The sequence below is a fragment of the Microtus pennsylvanicus genome, chromosome 12 (assembly GCF_037038515.1).
Source record: "Microtus pennsylvanicus isolate mMicPen1 chromosome 12, mMicPen1.hap1, whole genome shotgun sequence".
In the NCBI taxonomy this organism is placed as follows: domain Eukaryota; kingdom Metazoa; phylum Chordata; class Mammalia; order Rodentia; family Cricetidae; genus Microtus; species Microtus pennsylvanicus.
This window is the reverse complement of record NC_134590.1, coordinates 97,952,887-97,976,151: the sequence shown is the minus strand read 5'-3', so window position 1 is coordinate 97,976,151 and position 23,265 is coordinate 97,952,887.

Here is a 23,265-nt window from a genome sequence, read left to right as displayed (position 1 = left end):
CTTCTCTATGCGTTAGGAACACACTGTCTTCTCTATGCGTTAGGAACACACTGTCTTCACTATGCGTTAGGAACACACTGTCTTCACTACGCTCTAGGAACACACTTTCTTCACTCTTTGCTAGGAACATACTGTCTTCACTCTGCTTCAAGCACATACACCGCAACTCTGCCTTAGGAACACACTGTCTTCACTCTGCTCTAGGAACACACTGTCTTCACTCTGCATTAGGAACACAATGTCTTCACTCTGCATTAGGAACACACTGTCTTCACTCTGCTCTAGGAACAAACTGTCTTCACTCTGCATTAGGAACACACTGTCTTCACTCTGCTCCATGCACATACACAGCAACTCTTTGTTAGGAACACACTGTATTCACTCTGGTGTAAGAACATACTGTATTAACTGTGCATTAGGAACACACTGTCTTACTCTGCATTAGGAACACACTGTCATCACTCTTCATTAGGAACACACTGTCTTCACTCTGCTATAGGAACACACTGTCTTCACTCTGCTCCATGCACGTACACCACATTTCTGCGTTAGGAACACACTGTCTTCACTTTGCTCTAGGAACACACTGTCTTCACTATGCATTAGGAACAAACTGTCTTCACTCTGCTCTAGGAAGACACTGTCTTCACTCTGCATTAGGAACACACTGTCTTCACTCTGCACTAGGAACACACTGTCTTCTCTATGCGTTAGGAACACACTGTCTTCTCTATGCGTTAGGAACACACTGTCTTCACTATGCGTTAGGAACACCCTGTCTTCACTCTGCTCTAGGAAGACACTGTCTTCACTCTGCATTAGGAACACACTGTCTTCACTCTGCATTAGGAGCACACTGTCTTCACTCTGCTCTAGGAACACACTGTCTTCACTCTGCTCTGTGAAGACACTGTCTTCACTTTGCTTTAGGAACACACTGTCTTCACTATGCATAAGGAACACACTGTCTTCACTCTGCTCTAAAATACACTCTCTTCACTCGGCTTCAGGAACACACTGTCTTCACTCTGCATTACGAACACATTGTCTTCACTATGCATTAGGAACACACTCTCTTCACTCTGCTCTAGGAACACACTGTCTTCACTCTGCTCCATGACCATACACCGCAACACTGCGTTAGGAACACACTGTCTTCACTCTGCTCTAGAAACACACTGTCTTCACTCTGCATTAGGAACTCACTGCCTTCACTCTGCATTAGGAACACACTGTCTTCACTCTGCTCTACGAACACACTGTCTTCACTCTGTTCCATTCACATACACTGCAATTCTGCGTTACGAACACACTGTCTTCACTATGCGTAAGGAACATAATGTCTTCACTATGCGTTAAGAACACACTGTCTTAACTCTGCGTTAGGAACACACTGTCTTCACTCTGCATTAGGAACACACTGTCTTCACTCTGCATTAGGAACACACTGTCTTCACTCTGCTCGAGGAAGACACTGTCTTCACTCTGCATAGGAACACACGGTCTTCACTCTACATTAGGAACACACTGTCTTCATTCTGCTCTAGGAACACACTGTCTTAACTCTGCTCTAGGAACACACTGTCCTCACTCGTCATTAGGAACACACTGTCTTCACTCTGCATTAGGAACACCCTGTCTTCACTCTTATTTAGGAACACTGTTTTCACTCTGCTCTAGGAACTCACTGTCTTCACTCTGCATTACGAACACACTGTCTTCACTCTTCTCTAGGAACACACTGTCTTTACTCTGCATTAGGAACACACTGTCCTCACTCTGCTCTAGGAACACACTGTCTTCACTCTGCATTAGGAACACACTGTCTTCACTCTGCATTAGGAAAACACTGTCTTCACTCTGTTCTAGGAACACACTGTCTTCACTCTGCTCTAGGAACACACTGTCTTCACTATGCGATAGGAACATACTGTCTTCACTCTGCTCTAGGAACACATTGTCTTCACTCTGCTCCATGCACATACACCGCAACTCTGCGTTAGTAACACACTTTCATTACTATGCGTTAGGAACATACTGTCTTCACTATGTGTTAGGAATACACTGTCTTCACTATGCGTTAGGAACACACTGTCTTCACTCTGCTCTAGGAAGAAACTATCTTCACTCAGCTCTATGCATATACACCGAAACTCTGCGTTAAAAACACACTGTCTTCACTCTACTGTAAGAACACACTGTATTCACTCTGCATTAGGAACACACTTTCTTCACTCTGCCCTAGGAACATACTGTCTTCACTTTGCTCAATGCACATACAAACGCAACTCTGCGTTAGGAACACACTGACTTCACTCTACTCTAGGAACACACTGTCTTCACTCTGCTCCAAGCACATACACCGCAACTCAGCGTTAGGAACACATTGTCTTCACTCTACTGTAAGAACACACTGTCTTCACTCTGCATTAGGAACACACTGTCTTCACTCTGCTCTAAAACACACTGTCTTCACTCTGCTTCAAGAACACACTGTTTTCACTCTGCAATCGGAACATACTGTCTTCACTCTGCATTAGGAACACACTGTATTCACTCTGCTCTAGGAACACACTGTCTTCACTCTGCTCTAGGAACACATTTTCTTCACTCTGCTCTCGGAACACACTGTCTTCACTCTGCCTTAGGAACACACTGTCTTCACTCTTCTCTAGGAACACACTATTCTCTCTGCATTAGGAACACACGGTCTTCACTCTGCTCTAGGAGTACACTGTCTTCACTTTGCTCCATGCACATACACCGCAACTCTGCGTTAGGAACACACTGTCTTCACTCTGCTCTAGGAACACACTGTCTTCACTCTGCTCCATGCACATACACCGCAACTCTGCGTTACGAACACACTGTCTTCACTATGCGTAAGGAACATAATGTCTTCACTATGCGATAAGAACACACTGTCTTCACTCTGCATTAGGAACATACTGTCTTCACTCTGCTCTAGGAAGACACTGTTTTCACTCTGATCTAGAAACACACTGTCTTCACTCTGCTCCATGCACATACACCGCAACTCTGCCTTACGAACACACTGTCTTCACTATGCGTTAGGAACATACTGTCTTCACTCTGCGTTAGGAACATACTGTCTTCACTCTACTCTAGAAACACACTGTCTTCACTCTGCTCCATTCACATACACCGCAACTCTGCGTTAGGAACACACTGTCTTCACTCTGCTCTAGGAACACACTGTCTTCACTCTGCTCTAGGAACACACTGTCTTCACTCTGCATTAGGAACACACTCTCTTCACTCTGCTCTAGGAACACACTGTCGTCAGTCTGCTCCATGACCATACACCGCAACTCTGCGTTAGGAACACCCTGCCTTCACTCTGCAGTAGGAACACACTGTCTTCACTCTGCTCTAAAACACACTGTCTTCACTCTGCTTCAGGAACACACTGTTTTCACTCTGCAATCGGAACATACTGTCTTCACTCTGCATTAGGAACACACTGTCTTCACTCTGCATTAGGAACACACTGTTTTCACTACGCTCTAGGAACACACTGCCTTCACTCGGCTCCATGCACATACACCGCAACTCTGCGTTAGGAACACACTGTCTTCACTATGCGTTAGGAACATACTGGCTTCAGTAGGCGATAGGAACACACTGTCTTCACTATGCGTTAGGAACACACTGTCTTCACTCTGCTCTAGGAAGACACTGTCTTCACTCTGCATTAGGAACACACTGTCTTATCTCAGCATTAGGAACAAACTGTTTTCACTCTGCTTTAGGAACACACTGTCTTCACTCTGCTCTTGGAACACACTGTCTTCACTCTGCATTAAAAACAATCTGTCTTCACTCTGCATTAGGAACACACTGTATTCACTCTGCTCTAGGAAGACACTGTCTTCACTCTGCTCTAGGAACACACTGTCTTCACTCTGCTTTAGGAACACACTGTCTTCACTCTGCTCTAGGAACACACTGTCTTCACTCGGCTCCATGCACATACACCGCAACTCTGCGTTAGGAACACACTGTCTTCACTATGTGTTAGGAACATACTGTCTCCACTCTGCTCTAGGAACACACTGTCTTCACTGTGCTCTAGGAATACACTGTCTTCACTCTGCTCTATTAACACAGTGTCTGCCCTCTGCATTAGGAACACACTGTATTCACTCTGCTCTAGGAACACACTGTCTTCACTCTGCTCTAGGAACACATTTTCTTCACTCTGCTCTCGGAACACAATGTCTTCACTCTGCCTTAGGAACACACTATTCTCTCTGCATTAGGAACACACGGTCTTCACTCTGCTCTAGGAGTACTCTGTCTTCACTTTGCTCCATGCACATACACCGCAACTCTGCGTTAGGAACACACTGTCTTCACTCTGCTCTAGGAACACACTGTCTTCACTCTGCTCCATGCACATACACCGCAACTCTGCGTTACGAACACACTGTCTTCACTATGCGTAAGGAACATAATGTCTTCACACTGCATTAGGAACACACTGTCTTCACTCTGCTCTAGGAACACACTGTTTTCACTCTGCTCTAGGAACACACTGTCTTCCTTCTCCTTTAGGAACACACTGTCTTCACTCTGCTCGAGGAAGACACTGTCTTCACTCTGCATAGGAACACACGGTCTTCACTCTGCATTAGGAACACACTGTCTTCACTCTGATTTAGGAACACTGTCTTCACTCTGCTCTAGGAACTCACTGTCTTCACTCTGCATTACGAACACACTGTCTTCACTCTTCTCTAGGAACACACTGTCTTCACTCAGCTCCATGCACATACTTCACAACTCTGCATTAGGAACGCACTGTCTTCACTCTGCGTTAGGAACACACTGTCTTCATTCTGCTCTAGGAACACACTGTCTTCACTCTGCATTAGGAACATACTGTCTTCACTCTGCTCTAGGAACACACTGTCTTCACTCTTCATTAGGAAGACACTGTCTTCACTATGCATTAGGAACACACTGTCTTTACTCTGCATTAGGAACACACTGTCTTCACTGTGCTCTAGGAACACACTGTCTTCACTCTGCCTTAGGGACAAACTGTCTTCACTATGCGTTAGGAACACACTGTCTTCACTCTGCTCTAGGAAAACACTGTCTTCACTCTGCATTAGGAACACACTGTCTTCACTCTGATTAGGAACACACTGTCTTCACTCTGCTCTAGGAACACACTGTCTTCACTCCGTTCTAGGAACACACTGTATTCACTCTGCTGTAGGAATATACTGTATTAACTCTGCATTAGGAACACACTGTCTTCACTCTGCTCCATGCACATACACCGCAACTCTGCCTTAGAAACACACTTTCTTCACTATTGGTTAGGAACATACTGTCTTCACTATTTGTTAGGAACACACTGTCTTCACTATGCGTTAGGAACACACTGTCTTCACTCTGCTCTAGGAAAACACTGTCTTCACTCAGCTCCATGCATATACTCTGAAACTCTGCTTTAGGAACACACTGTCTTCACTCTGCTCTAGGAACACACTGTCTTCACTCTGCTCTAGGAACACACTGTCTTCACAGTGCGTTAGGAACACATGTCTTCACTCTGCTCCATGCACATACACCGCAACTCTGCGTTAGGAACACACTGTCTTCACTATGCTCTAGGGTCACACTGTCTTCACTCTGCATTAGGAACACACTGTCTTCACTCTGCACTAGGAACACACTGTCTTCACTCAGCTCCATGCACATACACAGCAACTCTTTGTTAGGAAGACACTGTCTTCAATCTGCTGTAGGAACACACTGTATTCACTCTGTATTAAAAACACACTGTCTTCACTCTGCTCTAGGAACACACTGTCTTCTCTCTGCTCTAGGAACACACTGTCTTCACTCTACTGTAAGAACACACTGTATTCACTCTGCATTAGCAACACACTTTCTTCACTCTTCTCTAGGAACACAGTGGCTTCACTCTGCTCAATGCACATACAAATGCAACTCTTCGTTAGGAACACAATGTCTTCACTATGCATTAGGTACATACTGTCTTCATTCTGCTCTAGGAACACACTGTCTTCACTATGCGTTAGGTACATACTGTCTTCATTCTGCTCTTGGAAAACACTGTCTTCACTCAGCTCCATGCATATACACCGAAATTCTGCTTTAGGAACACACTGTCTTCACTCTGCTCTAGGAACACACTGTCTTCACTCTGCTACATGCACATAGAAACGCAACTCTGCGTTAGGAACACACTGTCTTCACTATGCATTAGGAACATACTGTCTTCACTCTACTCAAGGAACACACTGTCTTCACTCTGCTCCAAGCACATACACCGCAACTCAGCGTTAGGAACACACTGTCTTCACTCTGCATTAGGAACACACTGTCTTCACTCTGCATCAGGAACACACTGTCTGCACTCTGCATTAGGAACACATTGTCTTCACTCTGCTCTAGGAACACACTGTCTTCACTCTGCTCCATGCACATACACAGCAACTCTTTGTTAGGAACACACTCTCTTCAATCTGCTGTAGGAACACACTGTATTTACTCTGCATTAAAAACACACTATCTTCACTCTGCTCTAGGAACACACTGTCGTCACTCTGCTCCATGCACATACACTGCAACTCTGCGTTAGGAACACACTGTCTTCACTATGCGTTAGGAACATACTGTCTTCACTATGCGTTAGGAACACAATGTCTTCACTCTGCGCTAGGAATACACTGTCTTCACTCTGCATGAGGAACACACTGTCTTCACTCTGCATTAGGAACAAACTGTCTTCACTCTGCTGTAGGAACACACTGTCTTCTCTCTGCTATAGGAACACACTGTCTTAAGTCTGCATTAGGAACACTCTGTTTTCACTCTGCATTAGGAACAAACTGTCTTCACTCTGCTCTAGGAAGACACTGTCTTCACTCTGCTCTAGGAACACACTGTCTTCACTGTTCTATAGGAACACACTGTCTTCTTTCTCCTCTAGGACCACACTGTCTTCACTCTGTTCTATTAACACACTGTCTGCCCTCTGCATTAGGAACACACTGTCTTCACTCTGTTCTAGGAACACACTGTCTTCACTCCGTTCTAGGAACACACTGTATTCACTCTGCTGTAGGAACATACTGTATTAACTGTGCATTAGGAACACAATGTCTTCACTCTGCTCCATGTACATACACCGCAACTCTGCGTTAGGAACACACTTTCTTCACTATGCGTTAGGAACTTCTGTCTTCACTATGTGTTAGGAACACACTGTCTTCACTATGCGTTAGGAACAAATTGTCTTCACTCTGCTCTAGGAAAACACTGTCTTCACTCAGCTCCATGCATATACACCGAAACTCTGCTTTAGGAACACACTGTCTTCACTCTGCTCTAGGAACACACTGTCTTCACTCTGCTAAATGCACATAGAAACGCAACTCTGCGTTAGGAACACACTGTCTTCACTATGCATTAGGAACATACTTTCTTCACTCTACTGTAGGAACACACTGTCTTCACTCTGCTCCAAGCACATACACCGCAACTCAGCGTTAGGAACACACTGTCTTCACTCTGCATTAGGAACACACTGTCTTCACTCTGCTCTAGGAACACACTGTCCTCCCAGTGCGTTAGGAACACACTGTCTTCACTCTACTGTAAGAACACTCTGTATTCACTCTGCATTACGAACACATTTTCTTCACTTTGCTCTAGGAACACACTGTCTTCACTCTGCTCCATGCACATACAAACGCAACTCTCCGTTAGGAACACACTGTCTTCACTATGCGTTAGGAACATACTGTCTTCACTATGCCTTAGGAACAAACAGTCTTCACTATGCGTTAGGAACAAACTGTCTTCACTCTGCTCTAGGAACACACTGTCTTCACTCTGCTCCATGCACATACACCGCAACTCTGCATTAGGAACACACTGTCTTCACTCTGCTCTAGGAAGACACTATCTTCACTCAGCTCCATTCATATACACCGAAACTCTGTGTTAGGAACACACTGTCTTCACTCTGCTCTAGGAACACACTGTCTTCTCTCTGCTCTAGGAACACACTGTCTACACTCTGCATTAGGAACACACTGTCTTCACTCTGCACTAGGAACACACTGTCTTCACTCTGCTCCAAGCACATACACCGCAACTCAGCGTTAGGAACACACTGTCTTCACTCTGCATTAGGAACACACTGTCTTCACTCTGCATCAGGAACACACTGTCTTCACTCTGCATTAGGAACACACTGTCTTCACTCTGCTCTAGGAACACACTGTCTTCACTCTGCTCCATGCACATACACAGCAACTCTTTGTTAGGAACACACTCTCTTCAATCTGCTGTAGAAACACACTGTATTTACTCTGCATTAAAAACACACTATCTTCACTCTGCTCTAGGAACACACTGTCGTCACTCTGCTCCATGCACATACACTGCAACTCTGCGTTAGGAACACACTGTCTTCACTATGCGTTAGGAACATACTGTCTTCACTATGCGTTAGGAACACACTGTCTTCACTCTGCGCTAGGAATACACTGTCTTCACTCTGCATTAGGAACACACTGTCTTCACTCTGCATTAGGAACACACTGTCTTCACTCTGCATTAGGAACAAACTGTCTTCACTCTGCTGTAGGAACACACTGTCTTCTCTCTGCTATAGGAACACACTGTCTTCAGTCTGCATTAGGAACACTCTGTTTTCACTCTGCATTAGGAACAATCTGTCTTCACTCTGCTCTAGGAAGACACTGTCTTCACTCTGCTCTAGGAACACACTGTCTTCACTGTTCTATAGGAACACACTGTCTTCACTCTGTTCTATTAACACACTGTCTGCCGTCTGCATTAGGAACACACTGTATCACTCTGCTCTAGGAACACACTGTCTTCACTCCGTTCTAGGAACACACTGTATTCACTCTGCTGTAGGAACATACTGTATTAACTGTGCATTAGGAACACAATGTCTTCACTCTGCTCCATGTACATACACCGCAACTCTGCGTTAGGAACACACTTTCTTCACTATGCCTTAGGAACTTCTGTCTTCACTATGTGTTAGGAACACACTGTCTTCACTATGCGTTGGGAACACACTGTCTTCACTCTGCTCTAGGAAAACACTGTCTTCACTCAGCTCCATACATATACACAGAAACTCTGCTTTAGGAACACACTATCTTCACTCTGCTCTAGGAACACACTGTCTTCACTCTGCTCTAGGAACACACTGTCCTCACAGTGCGTTAGGAACACACTGTCTTCACTCTACTGTAAGAACACACTGTATTCACTCTGCATTACGAACACATTTTCTTCACTTTGCTCTAGGAACACACTGTCTTCACTCTGCTCCATGCACATACAAACGCAACTCTCCGTTAGGAACACAATGACTTCACTATGCGTTAGGAACACACTGTCTTCACTATGCCTTAGGAACAAACAGTCTTCACTATGCGTTAGGAACAAACTGTCTTCACTCTGCTCTAGGAACACACTGTCTTCACTCTGCTCCATGCACATACACCGCAACTCTGCATTAGGAACACACTGTCTTCACTATGCTCTAGGAAGACAATATCTTCACTCAGCTCCATTCATATACACCGAAACTCTGTGTTAGGAACACACTGTCTTCACTCTGCTCTAGGAGCACACTGTCTTCTCTCTGCTCTAGGAACACACTGTCTACACTCTGCATTAGGAACACACTGTCTTCACTCTGCACTAGGAACACACTGTCTTCACTCAGCTCAATGCACATACACAGCAACTCTGTTTTAGGAACACACTGTCTTCAATCTGCTTAGGAACACACTGTATTCACTCTGTATTAAAAACACACTGTCTTCACTCTGCTCTAGGAACACACTGTCTTCACTCTGCTCTAGGAACACACTGTCTTCATTGTGCGTTAGGAACACACTGTCTTCACTCTACTGTAAGAACACACTGTATTCATTCTGCATTAGCAACACACTTTCTTCACTCTTCTCTAGGAACACAGTGGCTTCACTCTGCTCAATGCACATACCAATGCAACTCTGCTTTAGGAACACACTGTCTTCACTATGCATTAGGTACATACTGTATTCATTCTGCTCTAGGAATACACTGTCTTCACTATGCGTTAGGTACATACTGTCTTCATTCTGCTCTAGGAAAACACTGTCTTCACTCAGCTCCATGCATATACAACGAAATTCTGCTTTAGGAACACACTGTCTTCACTCTGCTCTAGGAACACACTGTCTTCACTCTGCTCCAAGCACATACACCGCAACTCAGCGTTAGGAACACACTGTCTTCACTCTGCATTAGGAACACACTGTCTTCACTCTGCTCTAGGAACACACTGTCTTCACACTGCATTAGGAACACACTGTCTTCACTCTGCATTAGTAACAAACTGTCTTCACTCTGCTGTCGGAACACACTGTCTTCTCTCTGCTATAGGAACACACTGTCTTCAGTCTGCATTAGGAACACTCTGTTTTCACTCTGCATTAGGAACAAACTGTCTTCACTCTGCTCTAGGAAGACACTGTCTTCACTCTGCTCTAGGAACACACTGTCTTCACTGTTCTATAGGAACACACTGTCTTCACTCTGTTCTATTAACACACTGTCTGCCGTCTGCATTAGGAACACACTGTCTTCACTCTGCTCTAGGAACACACTGTCTTCACTCCGTTCTAGGAACACACTGTATTCACTCTGCTGTAGGAACATACTGTATTAACTGTGCATTAGGAACACAATGTCTTCACTCTGCTCCATGTACATACACCGCAACTCTGCGTTAGGAACACACTTTCTTCACTATGCCTTAGGAATTTCTGTCTTCACTATGTGTTAGGAACACACTGTCTTCACTATGCGTTGGGAACACACTGTCTTCACTCTGCTCTAGGAAAACACTGTCTTCACTCAGCTCCATACATATACACAGATACTCTGCTTTAGGAACACACTATCTTCACTCTGCTCTAGGAACACACTGTCTTCACTCTGCTCTAGGAACACACTGTCCTCACAGTTCGTTAGGAACACACTGTCTTCACTCTACTGTAAACACACTGTATTCACTCTGCATTACGAACACATTTTCTTCACTTTGCTCTAGGAACACACTGTCTTCACTCTGCTCCATGCACATACAAACGCAACTCTCCGTTAGGAACACACTGTCTTCACTATGCGTTAGGAACATACTGTCTTCACTATGCCTTAGGAACAAACAGTCTTCACTATGCGTTAGGAACAAACTGTCTTCACTCTGCTCTAGGAACACACTGTCTTCACTCTGCTCCATGCACATACACCGCAACTCTGCATTAGGAACACACTGTCTTCACTCTGCTCTAGGAAGACACTATCTTCACTCAACTCCATTCATATACACCGAAACTCTGTGTTAGGAACACACTGTCTTCACTCTGCTCTAGGAACACACTGTCTTCTCTCTGCTCTAGGAACACACTGTCTACACTCTGCATTAGGAACACACTGTCTTCACTCTGCACTAGGAACACACTGTCTTCACTCAGCTCCATGCACATACACAGCAACTCTTTTTTAGGAACACACTGTCTTCAATCTGCTTAGGAACACACTGTATTCACTCTGTATTAAAAACACACTGTCTTCACTCTGCTCTAGGAACACACTGTCTTCACTCTGCTCTAGGAACACACTGTCTTCATTGTGCGTTAGGAACACACTGTCTTCACTCTACTGTAAGAACACACTGTATTCATTCTGCATTAGCAACACACTTTCTTCACTCTTCTCTAGGAACACAGTGGCTTCACTCTGCTCAATGCACATACCAATGCAACTCTGCGTTAGGAACACACTGTCTTCACTATGCATTAGGTACATACTGTATTCATTCTGCTCTAGGAACACACTGTCTTCACTATGCGTTAGGTACATACTGTCTTCATTCTGCTCTAGGAAAACACTGTCTTCACTCAGCTCCATGCATATACACCGAAATTCTGCTTTACGAACACACTGTCTTCACTCTGCTCTAGGAACACACTGTCTTCACTCTGCTCCAAGCACATACACCGCAACTCAGCGTTAGGAACACACTGTCTTCACTCTGCATTAGGAACACACTGTCTTCACTCTGCTTCAGGAACACACTGTCTTCACTCTGCATTAGGAACACACTGTCTTCACTCTGCTCTAGGAACACACTGTCTTCACTCTGCTCCATGCACATACACAGCAACTCTTTGTTAGGAACACACTCTCTTCAATCTGCTGTAGGAACACACTGTATTTACTCTGCATTAAAAACACACTATCTTCACTCTGCTCTAGGAACACACTGTCGTCACTCTGCTCCATGCACATACACTGCAACTCTGCGTTACGAACACACTGTCTTCACTATGCGTTAGGAACATACTGTCTTCACTATGCGTTAGGAACACACTGTCTTCACTCTGCGCTAGGAATACACTGTCTTCACTCTGCATTAGGAACACACTGTCTTCACTCTGCATTAGGAACACACTTTCTTCACTCTGCATTAGGAACAAACTGTCTTCACTCTGCTGTAGGAACACACTGTCTTCTCTCTGCTATAGGAACACACTGTCTTCAGTCTGCATTAGGAACACTCTGTTTTCACTCTGCATTAGGAACAAACTGTCTTCACTCTGCTCTAGGAAGACACTGTCTTCACTCTGCTCTAGGAACACACTGTCTTCACTGTTCTATAGGAACACACTGTCTTCACTCTGTTCTAATAACACACTGTCTGCCGTCTGCATTAGGAACACACTGTCTTCACTCTGCTCTAGGAACACACTGTCTTCACTCCGTTCTAGGAACACACTGTATTCACTCTGCTGTAGGAACATACTGTATTAACTGTGCATTAGGAACACAATGTCTTCACTCTGCTCCATGTACATACACCGCAACTCTGCGTTAGGAACACACTTTCTTCACTATGCCTTAGGAACTTCTATCTTCACTATGTGTTAGGAACACACTGTCTTCACTATGTGTTGGGAACACACTGTCTTCACTCTGCTCTAGGAAAACACTGTCTTCACACAGCTCCATACATATACACAGAAACTCTGCTTTAGGAACACACTATCTTCACTCTGCTCTAGGAACACACTGTCTTCACTCTGCTCTAGGAACACACTGTCCTCACAGTGCGTTAGGAACACACTGTCTTCACTCTACTATAAACACACTGTATTCACTCTGCATTACGAACACATTTTCTTCACTTTGCTCTAGGAACACACTGTCTTCACTCTGCTCCATGCACATACAAACGCAACTCTCCGTTAGGAACACACTGTCTTCACTATGCGTTAGGAACATACTGTCTTCACTATGCCTTAGGAACAAACAGTCTTCACTATGCGTTAGGAACAAACTGTCTTCACTCTTCTCTAGGAACACACTATTCTCTCTGCATTAGGAACACACGGTCTTCACTCTGCTCTAGGAGTACACTGTCTTCACTTTGCTCCATGCACATACACCGCAACTCTGCGTTAGGAACACACTGTCTTCACTCTGCTCTAGGAACACACTGTCTTCACTCTGCTCCATGCACATACACCGCAACTCTGCGTTACGAACACACTGTCTTCACTATGCGTAAGGAACATAATGTCTTCACTATGCGATAAGAACACACTGTCTTCACTCTGCATTAGGAACATACTGTCTTCACTCTGCTCTAGGAAGACACTGTTTTCACTCTGATCTAGGAACACACTGTCTTCACTCTGCTCCATGCACATACACCGCAACTCTGCCTTACGAACACACTGTCTTCACTATGCGTTAGGAACATACTGTCTTCACTCTGCGTTAGGAACATACTGTCTTCACTCTACTCTAGAAACACACTGTCTTCACTCTGCTCCATTCACATACACCGCAACTCTGCGTTAGGAACACACTGTCTTCACTCTGCTCTAGGAACACACTGTCTTCACTCTGCTCTAGGAACACACTGTCTTCACTCTGCATTAGGAACACACTCTCTTCACTCTGCTCTAGGAACACACTGTCGTCAGTCTGCTCCATGACCATACACCGCAACTCTGCGTTAGGAACACCCTGCCTTCACTCTGCATTAGGAACACACTGTCTTCACTCTGCTCTAAAACACACTGTCTTCACTCTGCTTCAGGAACACACTGTTTTCACTCTGCAATCGGAACATACTGTCTTCACTCTGCATTAGGAACACACTGTCTTCACTCTGCATTAGGAACACACTGTTTTCACTACGCTCTAGGAACACACTGCCTTCACTCGGCTCCATGCACATACACCGCAACTCTGCGTTAGGAACACACTGTCTTCACTATGCGTTAGGAACATACAGGCTTCAGTAGGCGATAGGAACACACTGTCTTCACTATGCGTTAGGAACACACTGTCTTCACTCTGCTCTAGGAAGACACTGTCTTCACTCTGCATTAGGAACACACTGTCTTATCTCAGCATTAGGAACAAACTGTTTTCACTCTGCTTTAGGAACACACTGTCTTCACTCTGCTCTTGGAACACACTGTCTTCACTCTGCATTAAAAATAATCTGTCTTCACTCTGCATTAGGAACACACTGTCTTCACTCTGCTCTAGGAAGACACTGTCTTCACTCTGCTCTAGGAACACACTGTCTTCACTCTGCATTAGGAACACACTGTCTTCACTCTGCTCTAGGAACACACTGTCTTCACTCGGCTCCATGCACATACACCGCAACTCTGCGTTAGGAACACACTGTCTTCACTATGCGTTAGGAACATACTGTCTTCACTCTGCTCTAGGAACACACTGTCTTCACTGTGCTCTAGGAATACACTGTCTTCACTCTGCTCTATTAACACAGTGTCTGCCCTCTGCATTAGGAACACACTGTATTCACTCTGCTCTAGGAACACACTGTCTTCACTCTGCTCTAGGAACACATTTTCTTCACTCTGCTCTCGGAACACAATGCTTTCACTCTGCCTTAGGAACACACTATTCTCTCTGCATTAGGAACACACGGTCTTCACTCTGCTCTAGGAGTACACTGTCTTCACTTTGCTCCATGCACATACACCGCAACTCTGCGTTAGGAACACACTGTCTTCACTCTGCTCTAGGAACACACTGTCTTCACTCTGCTCCATGCACATACACCGCAACTCTGCGTTACGAACACACTGTCTTCACTATGCGTAAGGAACATAATGTCTTCACTCTGCATTAGGAACACACTGTCTTCACTCTGCTCTAGGAACACACTGTTTTCACTCTGCTCTAGGAACACACTGTCTTCCTTCTCCTTTAGGAACACACTGTCTTCACTCTGCTCGAGGAAGACACTGTCTTCACTCTGCATAGGAACACACGGTCTTCACTCTGCATTAGGAACACACTGTCTTCACTCTGATTTAGGAACACTGTCTTCACTCTGCTCTAGGAACTCACTGTCTTCACTCTGCATTACGAACACACTGTCTTCACTCTTCTCTAGGAACACACTGTCTTCACTCAGCTCCATGCACATACTTCACAACTCTGCATTAGGAACGCACTGTCTTCACTCTGCGTTAGGAACACACTGTCTTCATTCTGCTCTAGGAACACACTGTCTTCACTCTGCATTAGGAACATACTGTCTTCACTCTGCTCTAGGAACACACTGTCTTCACTCTTCATTAGGAAGACACTGTCTTCACTATGCATTAGGAACACACTGTCTTTACTCTGCATTAGGAACACACTGTCTTCACTGTGCTCTAGGAACACACTGTCTTCACTCTGCATAGGAACACACGGTCTTCACTCTGCATTAGGAACACACTGTCTTCACTCTGATTTAGGAACACTGTCTTCACTCTGCTCTAGGAACTCACTGTCTTCACTCTGCATTACGAACACACTGTCTTCACTCTTCTCTAGGAACACACTGTCTTCACTCAGCTCCATGCACATACTTCACAACTCTGCATTAGGAACGCACTGTCTTCACTCTGCGTTAGGAACACACTGTCTTCATTCTGCTCTAGGAACACACTGTCTTCACTCTGCATTAGGAACATACTGTCTTCACTCTGCTCTAGGAACACACTGTCTTCACTCTTCATTAGGAAGACACTGTCTTCACTATGCATTAGGAACACACTGTCTTTACTCTGCATTAGGAACACACTGTCTTCACTGTGCTCTAGGAACACACTGTCTTCACTCTGCCTTAGGGACAAACTGTCTTCACTATGCGTTAGGAACACACTGTCTTCACTCTGCTCTAGGAAAACACTGTCTTCACTCTGCATTAGGAACACACTGTCTTCACTCTGATTAGGAACACACTGTCTTCACTCTGCTCTAGGAACACACTGTCTTCACTCCGTTCTAGGAACACACTGTATTCACTCTGCTGTAGGAACATACTGTATTAACTCTGCATTAGGAACACACTGTCTTCACTCTGCTCCATGCACATACACCGCAACTCTGCCTTAGAAACACACTTTCTTCACTATTGGTTAGGAACATACTGTCTTCACTATTTGTTAGGAACACACTGTCTTCACTATGCGTTAGGAACACACTGTCTTCACTCTGCTCTAGGAAAACACTGTCTTCACTCAGCTCCATGCATATACTCTGAAACTCTGCTTTAGGAACACACTGTCTTCACTCTGCTCTAGGAACACACTGTCTTCACTCTGCTCTAGGAACACACTGTCTTCACAGTGCGTTAGGAACACACTGTCTTCACTCTGCTCCATGCACATACACCGCAACTCTGCGTTAGGAACACACTGTCTTCACTATGCTCTAGGAACACACTGTCTTCACTCTGCATTAGGAACACACTGTCTTCACTCTGCACTAGGAACACACTGTCTTCACTCAGCTCCATGCACATACACAGCAACTCTTTGTTAGGAAGACACTGTCTTCAATCTGCTGTAGGAACACACTGTATTCACTCTGTATTAAAAACACACTGTCTTCACTCTGCTCTAGGAACACACTGTCTTCTCTCTGCTCTAGGAACACACTGTCTTCACTCTACTGTAAGAACACACTGTATTCACTCTGCATTAGCAACACACTTTCTTCACTCTTCTCTAGGAACACAGTGGCTTCACTCTGCTCAATGCACATACAAATGCAACTCTTCGTTAGGAACACAATGTCTTCACTATGCATTAGGTACATACTGTCTTCATTCTGCTCTAGGAACACACTGTCTTCACTATGCGTTAGGTACATACTGTCTTCATTCTGCTCTTGGAAAACACTGTCTTCACTCAGCTCCATGCATATACACCGAAATTCTGCTTTAGGAACACACTGTCTTCACTCTGCTCTAGGAACACACTGTCTTCACTCTGCTACATGCACATAGAAACGCAACTCTGCGTTAGGAACACACTGTCTTCACTATGCATTAGGAACATACTGTCTTCACTCTACTCTAGGAACACACTGTCTTCACTCTGCTCCAAGCACATACACCGCAACTCAGCGTTAGGAACACACTGTCTTCACTCTGCATTAGGAACACACTGTCTTCACTCTGCATCAGGAACACACGGTCTTCACTCTGCATTAGGAACACATTGTCTTCACTCTGCTCTAGGAACACACTGTCTTCACTCTGCTCCATGCACATACACAGCAACTCTTTGTTAGGAACACACTCTCTTCAATCTGCTGTAGGAACACACTGTATTTACTCTGCATTAAAAACACACTATCTTCACTCTGCTCTAGGAACACACTGTCGTCACTCTGCTCCATGCACATACACTGCAACTCTGCGTTAGGAACACACTGTCTTCACTATGCGTTAGGAACATACTGTCTTCACTATGCGTTAGGAACACAATGTCTTCACTCTGCGCTAGGAATACACTGTCATCACTCTGCATGAGGAACACACTGTCTTCACTCTGCATTAGGAACAAACTGTCTTCACTCTGCTGTAGGAACACACTGTCTTCTCTCTGCTATAGGAACACACTGTCTTAAGTCTGCATTAGGAACACTCTGTTTTCACTCTGCATTAGGAACAAACTGTCTTCACTCTGCTCTAGGAAGACACTGTCTTCACTCTGCTCTAGGAACACACTGTCTTCACTGTTCTATAGGAACACACTGTCTTCTTTCTCCTCTAGGACCACACTGTCTTCACTCTGTTCTATTAACACACTGTCTGCCCTCTGCATTAGGAACACACTGTCTTCACTCTGTTCTAGGAACACACTGTCTTCACTCCGTTCTAGGAACACACTGTATTCACTCTGCTGTAGGAACATACTGTATTAACTGTGCATTAGGAACACAATGTCTTCACTCTGCTCCATGTACATACACCGCAACTCTGCGTTAGGAACACACTTTCTTCACTATGCGTTAGGAACTTCTGTCTTCACTATGTGTTAGGAACACACTGTCTTCACTATGCGTTAGGAACAAATTGTCTTCACTCTGCTCTAGGAAAACACTGTCTTCACTCAGCTCCATGCATATACACCGAAACTCTGCTTTAGGAACACACTGTCTTCACTCTGCTCTAGGAACACACTGTCTTCACTCTGCTAAATGCACATAGAAACGCAACTCTGCGTTAGGAACACACTGTCTTCACTATGCATTAGGAACATACTTTCTTCACTCTACTCTAGGAACACACTGTCTTCACTCTGCTCCAAGCACATACACCGCAACTCAGCGTTAGGAACACACTGTCTTCACTCTGCATTAGGAACACACTGTCTTCACACTGCATCAGGAACACACTGTCTTCACTCTGCATTAGGAACACACTGTCTTCACTCTGCTCTAGGAACACACTGTCTTCATTCTGCTCTAGGAACACACTGTCTTCACTCTGCATTAGGAACATACTGTCTTCACTCTGCTCTAGGAACACACTGTCTTCACTCTTCATTAGGAAGACACTGTCTTCACTATGCATTAGGAACACACTGTCTTTACTCTGCATTAGGAACACACTGTCTTCACTGTGCTCTAGGAACACACTGTCTTCACTCTGCCTTAGGGACAAACTGTCTTCACTATGCGTTAGGAACACACTGTCTTCACTCTGCTCTAGGAAAACACTGTCTTCACTCTGCATTAGGAACACACTGTCTTCACTCTGATTAGGAACACACTGTCTTCACTCTGCTCTAGGAACACACTGTCTTCACTCCGTTCTAGGAACACACTGTATTCACTCTGCTGTAGGAACATACTGTATTAACTCTGCATTAGGAACACACTGTCTTCACTCTGCTCCATGCACATACACCGCAACTCTGCCTTAGAAACACACTTTCTTCACTATTGGTTAGGAACATACTGTCTTCACTATTTGTTAGGAACACACTGTCTTCACTATGCGTTAGGAACACACTGTCTTCACTCTGCTCTAGGAAAACACTGTCTTCACTCAGCTCCATGCATATACTCTGAAACTCTGCTTTAGGAACACACTGTCTTCACTCTGCTCTAGGAACACACTGTCTTCACTCTGCTCTAGGAACACACTGTCTTCACAGTGCGTTAGGAACACACTGTCTTCACTCTGCTCCATGCACATACACCGCAACTCTGCGTTAGGAACACACTGTCTTCACTATGCTCTAGGAACACACTGTCTTCACTCTGCATTAGGAACACACTGTCTTCACTCTGCACTAGGAACACACTGTCTTCACTCAGCTCCATGCACATACACAGCAACTCTTTGTTAGGAAGACACTGTCTTCAATCTGCTGTAGGAACACACTGTATTCACTCTGTATTAAAAACACACTGTCTTCACTCTGCTCTAGGAACACACTGTCTTCTCTCTGCTCTAGGAACACACTGTCTTCACTCTACTGTAAGAACACACTGTATTCACTCTGCATTAGCAACACACTTTCTTCACTCTTCTCTAGGAACACAGTGGCTTCACTCTGCTCAATGCACATACAAATGCAACTCTTCGTTAGGAACACAATGTCTTCACTATGCATTAGGTACATACTGTCTTCATTCTGCTCTAGGAACACACTGTCTTCACTATGCGTTAGGTACATACTGTCTTCATTCTGCTCTTGGAAAACACTGTCTTCACTCAGCTCCATGCATATACACCGAAATTCTGCTTTAGGAACACACTGTCTTCACTCTGCTCTAGGAACACACTGTCTTCACTCTGCTACATGCACATAGAAACGCAACTCTGCGTTAGGAACACACTGTCTTCACTATGCATTAGGAACATACTGTCTTCACTCTACTCTAGGAACACACTGTCTTCACTCTGCTCCAAGCACATACACCGCAACTCAGCGTTAGGAACACACTGTCTTCACTCTGCATTAGGAACACACTGTCTTCACTCTGCATCAGGAACACACGGTCTTCACTCTGCATTAGGAACACATTGTCTTCACTCTGCTCTAGGAACACACTGTCTTCACTCTGCTCCATGCACATACACAGCAACTCTTTGTTAGGAACACACTCTCTTCAATCTGCTGTAGGAACACACTGTATTTACTCTGCATTAAAAACACACTATCTTCACTCTGCTCTAGGAACACACTGTCGTCACTCTGCTCCATGCACATACACTGCAACTCTGCGTTAGGAACACACTGTCTTCACTATGCGTTAGGAACATACTGTCTTCACTATGCGTTAGGAACACAATGTCTTCACTCTGCGCTAGGAATACACTGTCATCACTCTGCATGAGGAACACACTGTCTTCACTCTGCATTAGGAACAAACTGTCTTCACTCTGCTGTAGGAACACACTGTCTTCTCTCTGCTATAGGAACACACTGTCTTAAGTCTGCATTAGGAACACTCTGTTTTCACTCTGCATTAGGAACAAACTGTCTTCACTCTGCTCTAGGAAGACACTGTCTTCACTCTGCTCTAGGAACACACTGTCTTCACTGTTCTATAGGAACACACTGTCTTCTTTCTCCTCTAGGACCACACTGTCTTCACTCTGTTCTATTAACACACTGTCTGCCCTCTGCATTAGGAACACACTGTCTTCACTCTGTTCTAGGAACACACTGTCTTCACTCCGTTCTAGGAACACACTGTATTCACTCTGCTGTAGGAACATACTGTATTAACTGTGCATTAGGAACACAATGTCTTCACTCTGCTCCATGTACATACACCGCAACTCTGCGTTAGGAACACACTTTCTTCACTATGCGTTAGGAACTTCTGTCTTCACTATGTGTTAGGAACACACTGTCTTCACTATGCGTTAGGAACAAATTGTCTTCACTCTGCTCTAGGAAAACACTGTCTTCACTCAGCTCCATGCATATACACCGAAACTCTGCTTTAGGAACACACTGTCTTCACTCTGCTCTAGGAACACACTGTCTTCACTCTGCTAAATGCACATAGAAACGCAACTCTGCGTTAGGAACACACTGTCTTCACTATGCATTAGGAACATACTTTCTTCACTCTACTCTAGGAACACACTGTCTTCACTCTGCTCCAAGCACATACACCGCAACTCAGCGTTAGGAACACACTGTCTTCACTCTGCATTAGGAACACACTGTCTTCACACTGCATCAGGAACACACTGTCTTCACTCTGCATTAGGAACACACTGTCTTCACTCTGCTCTAGGAACACACTGTCTTCATTCTGCTCTAGGAACACACTGTCTTCACTCTGCATTAGGAACATACTGTCTTCACTCTGCTCTAGGAACACACTGTCTTCACTCTTCATTAGGAAGACACTGTCTTCACTATGCATTAGGAACACACTGTCTTTACTCTGCATTAGGAACACACTGTCTTCACTGTGCTCTAGGAACACACTGTCTTCACTCTGCCTTAGGGACAAACTGTCTTCACTATGCGTTAGGAACACACTGTCTTCACTCTGCTCTAGGAAAACACTGTCTTCACTCTGCATTAGGAACACACTGTCTTCACTCTGATTAGGAACACACTGTCTTCACTCTGCTCTAGGAACACACTGTCTTCACTCCGTTCTAGGAACACACTGTATTCACTCTGCTGTAGGAACATACTGTATTAACTCTGCATTAGGAACACACTGTCTTCACTCTGCTCCATGCACATACACCGCAACTCTGCCTTAGAAACACACTTTCTTCACTATTGGTTAGGAACATACTGTCTTCACTATTTGTTAGGGACACACTGTCTTCACTATGCGTTAGGAACACACTGTCTTCACTCTGCTCTAGGAAAACACTGTCTTCACTCAGCTCCATGCATATACTCTGAAACTCTGCTTTAGGAACACACTGTCTTCACTCTGCTCTAGGAACACACTGTCTTCACTCTGCTCTAGGAACACACTGTCTTCACAGTGCGTTAGGAACACACTGTCTTCACTCTGCTCCATGCACATACACCGCAACTCTGCGTTAGGAACACACTGTCTTCACTATGCTCTAGGAACACACTGTCTTCACTCTGCATTAGGAACACACTGTCTTCACTCTGCACTAGGAACACACTGTCTTCACTCAGCTCCATGCACATACACAGCAACTCTTTGTTAGGAAGACACTGTCTTCAATCTGCTGTAGGAACACACTGTATTCACTCTGTATTAAAAACACACTGTCTTCACTCTGCTCTAGGAACACACTGTCTTCTCTCTGCTCTAGGAACACACTGTCTTCACTCTACTGTAAGAACACACTGTATTCACTCTGCATTAGCAACACACTTTCTTCACTCTTCTCTAGGAACACAGTGGCTTCACTCTGCTCAATGCACATACAAATGCAACTCTTCGTTAGGAACACAATGTCTTCACTATGCATTAGGTACATACTGTCTTCATTCTGCTCTAGGAACACACTGTCTTCACTATGCGTTAGGTACATACTGTCTTCATTCTGCTCTTGGAAAACACTGTCTTCACTCAGCTCCATGCATATACACCGAAATTCTGCTTTAGGAACACACTGTCTTCACTCTGCTCTAGGAACACACTGTCTTCACTCTGCTACATGCACATAGAAACGCAACTCTGCGTTAGGAACACACTGTCTTCACTATGCATTAGGAACATACTGTCTTCACTCTACTCTAGGAACACACTGTCTTCACTCTGCTCCAAGCACATACACCGCAACTCAGCGTTAGGAACACACTGTCTTCACTCTGCATTAGGAACACACTGTCTTCACTCTGCATCAGG